Genomic DNA, 13286 nt, shown 5'->3' with positions numbered 1-13286 from the left:
AGCTATACTTTTATCAGATAAAACAGACTTCAAACTCAAAAAAATAAAAAGAGACCCCAGTGGTCACTACATTATGATCAAGGGGACAATACTTCAAGAAGAAATAACACTCATTAACATATACTCACTAAACGAAGGAGCACCAAAATATATCAGACAACTGTTGTCCTCTCTGAAAACAGACATCAGAGAAAACACATACGTAGTGGGAGACTTCAACACACCACTATCAACAATGGATAGATCAACAAGACAAAAAATAAGTAAAGAAACTAAAGCTCTAAATAAGGACCTAGAGCATTTGGGCTTAACAGACATCTATAGAACACTAAACCCCAAAAAAACGGAGTACACATTTTTCTCAAGCGCACACGGATCATTCTCCAGGATCGATCACATACTGGGGCACAAGACAAACATCAACAGATACACCAAGATTGAAATCATACCAACCATTTTTTCTGACCATGAAGGCATCAAACTAGAAATAAACCATAAAAAGAAGGCAAGGAACTATCCTACCTCATGGAGATTAAAAGCCACACTGCTGGAAGACCCCTGGACTAACGAGGAGATAAAAGAAGAAATTAAAAAATTCTTTGAATTGAATGACAAGGAGGACACTAATATCCTAAATGTATGGGATGCAGCAAAAGCAGTAATAAGAGGAAAATATATAGCAATAGAAGCTCACATCAAAAACAAGAAAGAACTCCTAGAAACACCCTAATCTCGAAGCTCAGAGATCTAGAAAAAGAACAACAAAAAAACGCCAAAACCAGTAGAAGAAAAGAAATAATAAAAACCAAAGCAGAAATAAATGAAATTGAAACTAAAAAAACAATCCAAAAGATCAATAAAACCAACAGCTAGTTCTTTGAAAAAAAATCAATAAAATAGACAAACCCCTAGCCAGGCTTACAAAGGAAAAAAGGGAGAAAGCACAAATAAACAGGATCATAAATGAAAGAGGAGAAATCACAACGGACACAGCAGAAATCAAAAGAATAATCAGTAACTACTATGAACAGTTATATGGAAACAAGTTCAACAATCTAGACGAAATGGAGAAATTCCTACAACTCTACAATCACCCAAAGCTAGATAAAGAAGAAATAGAACACCTAAAGAGACCAATTACAAGCAGCGAAATTGAAATGGTAATCAAAAACCTTCCCAAAAACAAAAGCCCAGGACCTGATGGATTTACAAATGAATTCTACCAAAGATTCAGAGACGAATTAGTGCCTATCCTTCACAAACTCTTCCAAAAAATTGAGAAGGAAGGGACAATACCAAACACGATCTATGAAGCCAACATTACACTAATACCAAAACCGAATAAGGATAACACAAAAAAGGAAAACTACAGGCCAATCTCCCTAATGAACACTGATGCAAAAATTCTCAATAAAATTTTAGCTATCAGAATCCAACAATGTATCCATAAGATAATTCACCACGACCAAGTAGGATTCATTCCAGGGACACAAGGATGGTTTAACATCAGAAAATCAATCAACGTTATCCAACACATCAAGAAAAAGAAATATAAAAACCATATGATAATATCAATAGATGCTGAGAAAGCTTTCGACAAAGTGCAACACCCATTCATGATAAAAGCCCTTGAAATTCTTGGGATACAAGGAACATACCTCAACATCATAAAGGCCATCTATGACAAGCCAACAGCCAGTATCATTCTCAATGGTGAAAAGCTGAAAGCAATTCCATTGAGATCTGGAACAAGACAAGGATGTCCACTCTCACCACTGCTTTTCAATATAATACTGGAAGTCCTAGCCAGAGCAATAAGACAAGAGAAAGACATCCAAGGAATCCAAATAGGAAAAGAAAAAGTCAAACTATCACTATTTGCAGATGATATGATAATATACATAGAGAACCCCAAAATCTCCACAGAAAAACTAATTCAACTCATCAATCAATTCAGTAAAGTGGCAGGATACAAAATCAACACGCAAAAGTCAGTAGCCTTCCTATACACAAACAATAAATCTGAAGAAGAAGAAATAAAAAAAAAAATCCCTTTTATTATCGAAACAAAAAAAATCAAATATTTGGGAATAAATCTAAAAAAGAGGTAAAGGACCTATACAAAGAAAATTATAAAACACTGTTAAAAGAAATAGAAGAAGACACAAAGAAATGGAAAGACATCCCCTGCTCATGGATTGGAAGAATAAACATTATTAAAATGGCCATCCTACCAAAAGCAATATACCGATTCAATGCTATTCCAATCAAAATTTCAATGTCATTCTTCAAAGAAATAGAACAATTATTGATGAAATTCATATGGAATCACCAAAAACCCCGAATAGCCAAAGCTCTCCTGAAAAAAAAAGAAGGGAATGGAGGCATCACACTCCCAGACTTCAAACTCTACTACAAAGCCATAATCATCAAAACTGCATGGTATTGGCACAAGAACAGACATACAGACCAATGGAATCAAATAGAAAATCCAGAAATAAACCCACAGATTTATGGTCAACTAATCTTTGACAAAGGAGCAAAGACTATGTATTGGAGCAAAGAAAGTTTGTTCAATAAATGGTGCTGGGAAAACTGGGTCGCTACATGCAAAAGAATGAAGCTTGACCACTACCTCACACCATACACAAAAATCAACTCAAAATGGATTAAAGAACTAGACATAAGACCTGAAACCATAAAATACATAGAAGGAAATATAGGTGAAACACTACGTGATTTGCATATCAAAGACATCTTTACAGACACATCACCCAAAGCAGTGATAGTGAAGGCAAAGATAAACAGCTGGGACTACATCAAATTAAAGAGCTTCTGCACAGCAAAAGAGACAATAACAAAAACAAAGAGAAACCCCACCAACTGGGAGAACATTTTTGCACCCAACACTAATGATAAAGGACTGATCACAAAAATCTGCAAAGAGCTGATGAAACTCAACAACAACAAAGAAAATAACCCAGTCAAAAAATGGGCAGAAGAGCTAAAAGAAACTTCTCTGAAGAGGAAATGCAAATGGCCAACAGACATATGAAAAAATGTTCAACATCACTTGTCATCAGGGAAATGCAAATCAAAACTACCATGAGATACCATCTTACACCAGTGAGAATGGCACATATTAAAAAAACTAGCAACAACAAATGTTGGCGAGGTTGTGGAGAAAAAGGAACTCTCCTGTACTGTTGGTGGGAATGCAAACTGGTCCAATCTCTATGGAGAGCTGTGTGGAGATTTCTGGACCTACTAAACATAGAGCTTCCATATGATCCAGCAATTCCACTCCTAGGTATTTACCCAAAGGACACAGAAACATCCATTCCAAAGAACACCTGCACCCCTATGTTTATAGCAGCACTATTTACAATAGCTAAGCTTTGGAAACAGCCCAAATGCCCAAAAATAGATGACTGGATCAAGAAGATGTGGTACATATATACCATGGAATATTACTCAGCATTCAAAAAAGATAAACACATGCAATTTGCAGCAACATGGATGGCGCTGGAAGGGATCATGCTCAGCGAAATAAGCCAAAAAGAAAAAGAAAAATACCGGATGGTGTCACTCATTGCAGGAATCTAGAAAACTTAAATAAGGGATCAGGAAAATGAATAACTATAAGAAAGTGAAAATCAAAATCAACAAAAAACTATGAACCAGCGACACTTTTTGGGGGTGGGGGCCGGGAGGGGAGGGATTGGGGTCAGAATGGGGCATGTGCATTTGTATGGGGGAATATAAAAATAAAATTTATTATTTAATAAAAAAATAATAAAAAAAGAGAGAAAACTCAAATTAATAGGATAATAAATGAAAGAGAAGAAATTACAACAGACACCACAGAAATCCAGAGAGCAGTCAGAGATTACTATGAACACTTATATGCAAACAAATTTAACGATATAGATAAGATGGAAAAATTATTGGAATTACACAATTATCCAAAGCTGAATAAAGAAGAAATAGAAAACCTAAACAAACTAATTACAAGCAGCAAAACTGAAACACTAATGAAAACCCTTCCCCCCAAAAAAATTCCAGGTCCAGTTGTTTTCATAAATGAGTTCTACCAAACATTCAAAGATGAACTTGTACCTATCCTACAAAAAAAATCTTTCAAAAACATTGAGAGATAAGGAATACTACCAAATAAATTTCATGAAGTCAACATTACACTAATACCAAAACCAAACAAAGAAAACATAAAAAAAGAAAGCTACAGCCAATCTCCTAATGAACACCAATGCAAATATCCTCAACAAAATCCTGGCAAACCAAATCCAACAATGCATCAAAAGGATAATACACCATGACCAAATGGGATTAATTCCAGGGACATAACATGGCCTAACATCCAAAAATCAATTATTGTAATTCATCACATCAACAAAAAGGAAAAAAAAAAAACATATGATCATATCAATAAATGCTGAGAAAGCATTTGATAGAGTTCAACATCTATTTATGATGAAGGCCCTCAAAATTTGGGGGATAGAAAGAACATGCCTTAACATAATAAAAGCCATGCATGACAAGACCACAGAAAATATATTTTTTAATTTTCTTTTTATTTATGTATTTTTTACATTGTTGTTCATTTTTAAACGATGTCTGCTTTACTCCTTCCATCCCTAGGTGCAGTTCCCACAGAATTTCCTTCACCAATGCACTCATGCACTGTCAACACAGTACCCTGTGCTCTTCCCTCCCTCCCTCTGATCCCTCTCCCTCTTCCTTGACTGCAGGATGTCTCTGGTTTATAACTGTCTATTTGTTTTTGTATGTTGTGTATGTTTTGTATGTTGTGTTTTGTATTGTTATTATTTTTCCCCTGATGTCTTATTTGATTCCCCTATATTCCTCCTAAAAGTGAAACCATCCGATATTTTTGTTTTTCCTTCTGACTTATTTCACTGAGCATAATTCCTTCTAGCTCTATCAATGTTGCTGTGAATGGCATGAGTTTATCTTTGTTGATTGCTGTGTAGTATTCCATTGTGTATATATACCACATCTTCTTGATCCAGTCATCTATTTTTGGGCATTTGGGTTGTTTTTATGTCCTTCGGGTAGATCCCTAGGAGTGAAATTGCGGGGTCATGTGGTAGCTCCATTTTTAGCAGCCTGAGTAATGTCCAGACAGCTTTCCATAGGGTTGGGCCAGTTTGCACTCCCACCAGTAATGTAGGAGAGTTCCTTTTTCACCACATCTTCACAAGCACTTGTTGTTAGTTTTTTTTTTTTTTTTTTGATATGTGCCATTCTTACTGGTATAAGGTGGTATCTCATTGTGGTTTTGATTTGCATTTCCCTGATTATAAGGGATGTTGAACATTTCTTCATATGCCTGTTGGCCATTTGCATTTCCTCTTTGGAGAAGTGTCTTAAGTTCTTCTGCTCATTTCTTGTCTTGATTGTTTACTTTGCTTTTGTTGAATCATTTGATTCTTTGTATATCTTTGTGATCAGTCCCTTATCAGTTGTATGGAGTGCAAAATATTTTTCACAATCAGTGGGGTGTTTCCTTAATGTATCTTTTGCTACCTACAGCTAATATATTCTTAATGATGAAAAATTGAAAGTCTATCCTATAAGATATGGAAAAAGTCAAGGCTGTCCACTCTTACTACTGTTTTTTTCAATATAATACTGGAATTTCTCAATATAATATTGGAATATGATAAAAACAGCTGTAAAAAGCTTCTTCTGTACAGCAAAAGAGATGATAACCAAAATGAAGAGACAGCCTCATAAATGGGAAAAATATTTTCACACCATACAAGTTATAAGAGACCGATATCAAAGATCTACAGATAGCTCACACAACTTAACAAAAGCAAAGCAAACAACCCAGTCAAAAAATAGAAGATCTAAAAGTCACTTTTCTGAAGAGGAAAGTTAAATGGATATGTGAAAAACTGTTCAACATCACTTATAATGAGGGAAATTCAAGTCGAAACCACAATAAGATACCACCTCACACCTGTAATATGGGATGGCCCATATTAAAAAAAAAAAAAAACACCTGGCAACAACAAATATTGGCTAGGGTGTGGAGAAAAAGGAACCCTTTTACACTGCTAGTGGGAATGCAAACAGTTTCAACTATTAAGGAAAGTTTTTTGGAGGACTCTCAAATTACTAAAAATGGATCTACCATATGACCCAACAATTCCATACCTAGGAGTCTACCCATATGATCCAGCAATTCCATACCTAGGAATCTACCCAAAGGACACAAAAACATTAATTCAAAAGGATATCTGTTCCCCTATGTTTATTACAGCACTTTTTACATAAGGGAAGATATGGAAACAGTTCACATGCCCAAAAATAGATAACTGAATCAATAAGATGTGGTATATGTACACAATGGATTCTATTCAGCAATCCAAAAAGATGAACTCATGATATTCACTGCAACAAGGATGGAGTGGGAAGGGATTGTGTCAGAATGAAAAAGAAAAATATAGGATGGTTTCACTTATAGAAGGACTATAAGGGATCCAAATAGGGATCAGGGGAAAATAATAACAATGAATTAAAAAAAAATGAGGCAACTATAAATCAGAGACATTCTGCAGAGGAATGGAAGGGAGAGGGATCAAAACAGGGAAAGAAAGAGCACAAAGGACTATGGTGATGGTGCATGCGTGAATTGGTGGTGGGAATTTTACAGAGACTACACCTGAGAAGAGAAAGTATACATTGTGCAAAAATGAATGATACAAATTTTTTAAAAAGAAATTATCTGTAATGATGCCCCATTAAAAAGATGTAGTGATATATAAAAAAAGAAGTCAAATTTTTAAAAAATTAAAAATCAAACATAAAAATTGTTTTCATTCATTGAAAATTAAATTGAATGAACGAACAGGGAAAAAAGAAAAGGAAGGAAAAATAGTTCAAATAAATAATCTCATCTCTTACATTTAAGGACTCAAAAAAGAAGAAAAACAAAAATCAAGTGAAGGAAGGACATAATAAAAGAGCAGCAATACATAAAATAGAAATCCAAAACAGAAATTAATCTAAAAGTAGTTTCTTTGAAAAATAAACAACAAAAAAAAAATCTAGCTAGACTTAGAAAGAACAGAGGAAATTCATATAAATAGTATCAGAAAAGAAAGAGAACTTAAAACAGGCAATGCAGAAATTGAGAGGATAATAAGATTACTATGAACATTTGTGTGCTAGGAGATTGAATAACGTAGAATAGGTGGATGAATTCTCAGAAATATACCTACCTCACAGGTATCTACCTGAAGAATGCAGAAACACTAATTTGAAGGAACATATGTATTACTATTTTCATTGCAGCACTATTTATAATAGCCAAGTTATGGAAATAGCCAAATGCACAAAATGGATGAGTGAATTACAATGTTGTATATGTATACAATGGGAAACGACTCAGTTACAAAAACAGATAAACTTGTCATTTGCATCAATATGGATAGAACTGGAGGGGGTTTTGCTATGTGAAATAACTCAGAAGGAAGAGAACAAACACCAGATGATGTCACTTACATGTGGAATATAGAGAAAGAAAACAAATGGTCAGATAAAACCACATCAATAACAAACCCTAGAATCTGACTGTAAAACAAGCTTTCAGAAAGGGAAGAGAATGGGGAGAAGGGAGAGCAGAGTGGAGAGGGGGAACAATGGACTATGGTGGCGAACTTGGTGGTAAAAGTGGTATGGTAACATATAGCTCAATGGTGTGATTCTATACCTCTAAATCAGGTACAGAGTTGTAAACCAACATTACCTCAATAAAAAATTAAAAAGAAAAGAAAAAGTTACATGCAGCAAAACAATTCAGAATGAAAAAAACATAGTCATTTAACAGACAATTCAACAATGTCAAACACTTTCAAGAACTATTGGACATCAATTGACATCTTGAGGGCTGTGATGTTAAGGTGGGGAGAGAAAGGGACAAGGAGACACAGGGATGATGGTAGGGGGAAAATGAATGAATGAATGACTAGAAAGCATGTATAGATAGATAATACATGTTTTTTTAGTCATTACAGATTATAAGTGAATTATATTGTGGATTAAATTGTGGATGATTTAGGATGTCTGTTTAATTTGAATTTTCTACAATGGCTACATATCACTCTGATAAAATAAAAATTTATCTGTGAAGTTGTTGATGCAAAGAAAATGAGTAAATAATTTTGTTCCATTAAAAATACTAACAGAATTGTCACAATTTTGTCCATTTCCACAAAAGTTGTATTTCTATGTATATCCAGATAGTATTGATTTGAGACTCTCAAAATTTGAAGAAATAAATTAATCCAATTCCATATAGAGTTCCATATGACAGAAAATGTTACAATAGTGTGCAATTCAGTTTTAAAAGCAAATGTTGCAGATGTAAAGCTTGGTTCACAATTTCATCCATGACAGAAATCTTCATTTCTTTGTCTTTGTTTTCCTTTTTCAATTCAGTATGGCTGATTTCTCAATCCATTTTCCCCTGGGTTGTGTCAAAATTCTAGGTTGCTTATCCAGTGTCATAGTATTTCATTATTTGACCCTCAGCGTCATTCATCATTCATTCATTTTTTCATTCATCTGTGCATCCTCTCCTGCATTCCAGGCATCTGTTGTGTAACCACTACTGCAAATGACCAGTGAGTCAGGCACTACTTGCTTATGAATCCATGTGTCTTCCTTTTCATCTTCAAAATCTCTTTGGGTTCATGACTCTGTGCTACTCCTTGCTGCTCCTATATGCTTGAGAATTGTTATGTTCTTTGGCGTATTGTCCTTCCAGGAAGCCATGCTTGACTCAGATCTACATGTCAGGTTGGAGGAGGAGGGTCTCCACTCCATTGTGACCTGGTCCCATTGTGATCTTGTCTGAGGATCTACATAATAAGTATCTCATGAGAACTACTGATATCTTTATTCTTGTGGTTTCCCTTTTGACACTATGCTCCCCTTAACTCAAGGGATCATTGTTATAGTCTTTGTAGGAGAGCTTGCTGTTCATAACTTATTTACTATCGTGCAAGAACTCTTCTTCTAAAATAATCATTTTTTTTCTCTTTCTAACTATTATATGCCTTTCATTACAGAGTGTACAGCAGGCCAGGGTGTGGGTGTGTGATGCCAAGGTGAATAAATATCCTATATTTCAGAAATACTTCTGCTATGAAACATGTAACCATGATAACACACATATACACCACTGAAAATGGCTATTGGTTCAATCCTCATTCCCTGAAAGCTGCCCCAACACCTTGGGCGGCCTCCCATTTTTGTGTCTGTGTTAGATAACCTACACTCACTCCGTGGTCAGGAAATATTTGACTCAAATGAGGACAATCATGTTTTTTTCTGAGAATGTGAAGTTTGGAGTGAGAATCTAGAGACTTGTACAAAGTACAGGGTAGATAAGGCTGGCCGTGGGCAGCATCAATGGAAGCACTAGAGCGAGAAGGCCTTGAATCTCTGCTTCCTAAGACATTGGTTTCTCTGGTTCCTGTCCTTATGACTGGGTTATTGTGAAGTATTCTATTATCTTCCCAGTAAACTTCCCTTTTGTTAAGCCAGGTTAGTTTCTATTACTTTCCATGTAAACAACATTGATGAAAAATCAGAGTAATCTTACATCTGAATAATGATAAACAATCTTAAATGAAATATTATAAAACAAGCTCAATATGTATAAATTGAATTGGGAATCAGTGGTCAATTTGGTGTCAATTTAATGGTGCCTGATTTTTTTGTCTGCTAAAGTCCCATGAAAACATGTATGGCCATGAACATATACAAGAGAAAAATCAGTGCTATTCATAAGAAATGGAGACCATCACAAGAAAAAGTAAAAATATCTTATTAACTGCATCGCTGATGGGGACATATGAAAAAACATACTTTGGTGTTACACACTGACTGTTGGAAACTGTATTGTGGAGGGTGGAAAAGCTGGTGTGAAAAAGTATAACTTTACTGAAAGTCAAAATATCCAAGATTCGGGGCCTCCCTGGTGGTGCCAGGGGCTAAAACTCAGCCTGTGAAGCTGTCTGCAGCCTCTGCAGCACAAGTTTTATCCCCACATGGCTCAGCAGACCTATCCTGACTTGCCCGATGCTCCCCTCAGTAGTGTATTTCAGTTGATGTGCCTGTTCTGTGTCCCACTCTGTCTCTGGTGAATCCTCTCACTCCCCACAACTCTGGCCTGTACCCCAGTTCTTGTATGTATAAATAAATAAATCTTAAAAAAAACCCAAGATTCACTGTGCAGAAAGCTAAACAGCGTCCTCTGCTCAGAGGGAGCTATGACTATGCTTCCTCCACTCAAGCCTCCTATCTAAGGCAACATAGCTTTTCATGTTCAGGAGAGTGATTGGCAGAGAGTGGGGTGGGATGTATCCTGACCAAGAACGAAGGTTACAAAAGTGAATGGGACACAAGCATTGTCTGGGCAGGCAGGCTCACTTCCAATGCCTGTCATAGGCCCACAGCTGCCTGAAATTACAACAGAGCCAGGGGAACTGGCAAAGGGAATTGGCAAGGATCCCACTGCTTTCAGCAACTCCAACTGGGGAAACAAACCAAAAGATCAACACAAAGAGACCCAGGGAGATATTACCCTGCTTATTTCTTGGGGTCTTGTTAAGCGGAGAAGAAGCTATGCCCCCCATCTGGGAGTCCCAGACTTAAGGTGACCAAGTAACTAATTTTCTAACCTGTATGAGTGTTCTTGTTTACTATGTGGGTACAAGGGGGATAGTCTGGCACACTGGGACAAATGGTGATCTTACCAAGACTGCACTGATGGATGTCCCTGAGAATAAAATCCAAAAGAGATACAAGTCTAAAGAGGGTATACAACTGATGAAATGTTAGCTGAAAATGAGATCAGATCTAAAGAGTTAAATTTCTTTCTGATCCTGAGAACAAAAGAAAAAAAATATATCATGTATCTAAACTTTTTTTCTGAGGCTTACTTTTACAAACAGTGAGTCTGGAGGTTTATCAACAACTTTGAGCTGAACTTCAAGACCAGCTGGGAACTGAAAACCCAGAGAAGGAGGGGTGCAGAAACAGAAATTCAAAGCTCCAGTTATCTAAAGAAAAGCCTCTTCTTACTTCATGTATGAAGTGCGCTGTGAATAGCCAATGAACTTCAGCCAAGTCCACATTTCTTTGACCCTAGACTGCTTTTTAGCCAATAAAATTTAACTCCTTTGGGTCAGTGAGCAGAGGCAACAGCTTCAAGCAGGTCTCTGCAAAAATGTTTCTGCTTCTATCTCTTGAAGACCTGTAGGTTGGCAAAGTAATTCAGGTTCAAACCTTGTTTTCTACAAACCCTGCCAACCCAGAAATTTTATCTGAAACTTCGGCTCCCATCTCCCACGATGAAAATCTCTATCCTAAATTGTGTGTGGAGCTCTTCCAGGTCATGGACCTGAGTTTAAATGAAGAAGAAATATGAGCAATGTGGTAACGGTCCCTGGAGCATCAATTCAAGGTCGGGAGCAGACCTCCTAACTTGGACTATATGTTGGCTCCTGTAACTAGTAATAATGTTGGAATCTGTAGAGTAGACATTAAGCAAAGAATTTGTGAATTCATTTTGTGTAAGAATCAAGACTGAAAGATTTGGCTCAGACCTAAAATCAATAGATTAAGGTATATTTGTTAAGCTAGTGCAGGCAAATTCTCCAGCCTCTTGGTTGATCTGAGATTTGGGGAATCAAGTACTCCAAGTCAGCTGAGAAAATTGTGCTGCCTGGAGCTCTGAGCAAGTACAAAAGGTGCTTCATTAGACCTTTGGAGAAAAACTATGAGTATTCATGTCAAGCTCTTTGATTGCACAAATATCATGAATAAGGATAATACTGGTTTTGTTGTCTTAATCTTTAAAAATGGAAAAGTGGGCCTCCCTGGTGGTGCAAGGGGTTAAGCACCACACTATAAAGCAATCTACAGCCTCTGCAGCACAGTTTCAATCCCCAGGTGGCCAGGGAAAAACCCACATGGCAAAGCAGACCTCTCCTGTCTTGCCTGCTGCTCCTCTCAGCAGTGTATTTCAGTCAATCTGCCTATTCTGTTTCCCACTCTGTCTCTGGTGGATCCTCTCACTCACTGTATCTCTGGCCTGTACCCCAGCTCTTGTATGCATAAATAAATAAATAAATAAATAAATAAATAAATAAATAAATAAATAAAAATGGAAAAGTAACATCCATAATGGGAGAGTTCTTTTTTTTTTTTTTAAAGATTTATTTATTTATTTGTTTGTTTGTTTGTTTGTATAAGCACTGGGTACAGTCAGAAGCGCGGGAGGGTAAGAGGATTCACCAGAGCCAGAGCAGGGAACAAAACAGGTAGACTGACGAAATACACTGCTGAGGGGAGCAGTGGGCACGGCAGGAGAGGCAGGAGAGGCAGGAGAGGTCTGTCGCGCCATGTGGAACCCTCGCCGGAGGCCGGGGATTGAACTGGGCACTGCAGAGGCTGCGGGCAGCTTCGCAGCCCAGTGCTCAACCACTGCACCACCAGGGGAGGCCCAATGGGAGAGAGTTCTGTAACCAGAAATGGTCTTCTCACAGAATAAAACATCTGTAAAATCAATGGAAATATGTCATTGGTCTGAAGGACTCTCAAATTGCAAACATATTGTCAACATCTGGAACTGCAGTTCCTATTATATTACAATCATGCCTGCTTTTATCTTTGAATGTATTATTAATGGTGGCACCAAACATCATAAGTAACCTGATGGATCAGTCCGTTCCTGAAGCTTAAGTCACAGCAAAATGGAAATATTACCGAACTACACTGGTTTACTTCTTTGACAACTTCTTTATTATTTACAAGAAGCTTTCCAGGAGCCAGAGCATATGCTGTATGAGGACTTTTCTATCTAACCTTACAGCTGGAAATCTCACTGTTTGATTCATATATTGTTCAGACTTAAAAATAGTTGCAGTTTTGTTTGGATTTTACACATGTGGAATTTTTAAGAGATTTACTGACTTTATCTACTGAAAACTTGATGTTTTTATTAGCAATTATGTTTAGGATAAATGACAAAGGTTTAGTTTTATGTTAGAACTAATCACTTTTAGTTTAGATTTCAAGTAGTACTACTTCATATTATTTTAGTTCTATAGAACATTTGTATTATTACCATATTATCACAATACATTCAAATGACTGTTTTTGATAGTTTTTGGTTCTCTGTGTGCATAATATGTGTACATTAAACACAAATTAAGCAGCACTGG

The 13286-nt window shown here is 36.6% G+C and overlaps 1 pseudogene; it reads left to right on the top strand.

Moving 5' to 3' along the window:
* The first annotated feature begins 11287 nt into the window (after nucleotides 1-11287).
* LOC119237635 (syntenin-1-like) lies at nucleotides 11288-12804 on the top strand (annotated as a pseudogene).
* The last annotated feature ends 482 nt before the right edge of the window (nucleotides 12805-13286 follow it).

Source organism: Talpa occidentalis, unplaced genomic scaffold, assembly GCF_014898055.3.
Source record: "Talpa occidentalis isolate TD23 unplaced genomic scaffold, MPIMG_talOcc4v2.1 talOcc4.10, whole genome shotgun sequence".
NCBI classification, from domain to species: domain Eukaryota; kingdom Metazoa; phylum Chordata; class Mammalia; order Eulipotyphla; family Talpidae; genus Talpa; species Talpa occidentalis.
This window is presented reverse-complemented; position numbering and strand designations above follow the sequence as displayed.